The sequence below is a fragment of the Polistes fuscatus genome, unplaced genomic scaffold (genome assembly GCF_010416935.1).
Source record: "Polistes fuscatus isolate 324 unplaced genomic scaffold, CU_Pfus_HIC Scaffold156, whole genome shotgun sequence".
Lineage (NCBI taxonomy): Eukaryota > Metazoa > Arthropoda > Insecta > Hymenoptera > Vespidae > Polistes > Polistes fuscatus.
The window spans coordinates 21020-22649 of NW_025113060.1; the positions used below are offsets into that span (position 1 = coordinate 21020).

Genomic DNA, 1630 nt, shown 5'->3' on the forward strand with positions numbered 1-1630 from the left:
TTTGATCTCATTGCGTGTTCTTTAAGAGATGACATTTATTATTAATTAATTACATTTCAGAGACTGATTGCCGAATTAAATAAAGAGCAAGAGGCTTTCATCGCGAGTAAGCAAAATGGAAAAGGTGAAGCAGTTGCACCATGGGTTGGAGCACCAAACGAGGACGTATTACGCGAAGAATGTCTGTCTCTTTCTACGGTTAGTATTTTACAATATTTTTCCCTTTTTTTCTTTTCGTTTTTAAATAATCAATGCCATGCGTCGAATTTTTTATTCAAGAAAAATTCTATCCCAATTTTCAATCCATCCGATTTTCACATTTTTAATTCGATTCGTAAGAACACCATCGTACTTTCTTCTCACTCGTTTATTTCTCGTCTTCTCATTTATTCTTATTTTATTCTTAAATATTTCTTAATCGTTTATTTTTTTCGAAACATTAATAAAAGTACTGTTTTTTTTTGTTTTTTAAATAATTAGAATATCGATACGATAGCGCCTAAATGTAGGCAACATTTTGTACAGGTCGATAATGTAGCACTCCTATGGTATCTGTCGGTAAAAAGGAAAACTTTTTTATCCACCCTTAGAAAAACTTCTCTTTATTACATTTATGTATGAATGGGTTGCCTTTCATAAGGGGCTAAAAGTTTCTCGTAAGTGACAACATTAACGTTGTATAAAGTGCAGTGTGTGTGTGTATATATATATATATATGCTAGGGGATCTATTTTTACTCAAAATATATACAGGGTGTGTTGAAATAAATGGAAAATATTTTAAGAATGGTTGTTTAATAATTAAAAAGATTTCTCACTCGTTCTAGGAACACCCTGTATATTCTTACTCTCTCGTTGTTACTCTCAAATTACATTTTAATGAACACGTATAAATATTTCTTCGTGGTATTAAAATACTCGATATATTTTTATAAAGAATTACGAATAAGATCAAATAACGTTACAAAAATTATATAATTTCGTTTAAAACAAACAATAATAATTATCTTGTTAATTGTTTGAAAAAAATTATCTTGAGAAAAATAATTATAATTGAAATGTATCTTATCAAATATACAGTTTAAATTTTGTTTTAAATACTTTTCCAATAAATTAGTAAGGAATTTTAATTGTTCACTCGTATATATACACAAAATATATAAATAATTGGTATAATTCGTTGGATAAAAGTTTTCTTCGATAATAACTGAAAGTAGTAGAAACAAGTCTTATTTTAAACTTCAAACTATCTCGTTCGTTTACGAGTTACACTTAATAACGAATAATAAGCAAAGAACTAATATTTTGAAACGTCTTGTTTTGCGTTAACGTTGGTTATAACTTTTGTTAACTAGGGAGTAAGAAAATGGTATTGTACATTTTAGGAACGTCGTAATTTCACGAGAGCACCACCACCCGACGTTGAATTCGCTTGGGATTTCGAAGCAATTCAGCCTGTAGCAAGAGCCACCCTTGCCCTGGATCCTAATCTCGAAAAGATGAGATACGAGTTGGTCCCGAAAGTGTGAGTATTTTTATCTTTTTTCCTATTTTTTTTTCTTTTTTTTTTTTTCTTATAACTAAAAGTCACAATTCAATATAAAAATTACTAATTTTTTCTAATTAAATTG

The 1630-nt window shown here is 28.9% G+C and overlaps 1 long non-coding RNA gene across 1 annotated transcript; it reads left to right on the forward strand.

The window, feature by feature from the left end:
- The first annotated feature begins 32 nt into the window (after positions 1–32).
- LOC122514759 lies at positions 33–1497 on the forward strand. Its single transcript, XR_006303111.1, has 2 exons — positions 33–198; positions 1385–1497. It is a non-coding gene; the product is annotated as an uncharacterized LOC122514759 (long non-coding RNA).
- Positions 1498–1630: the final 133 nt, after the last annotated feature.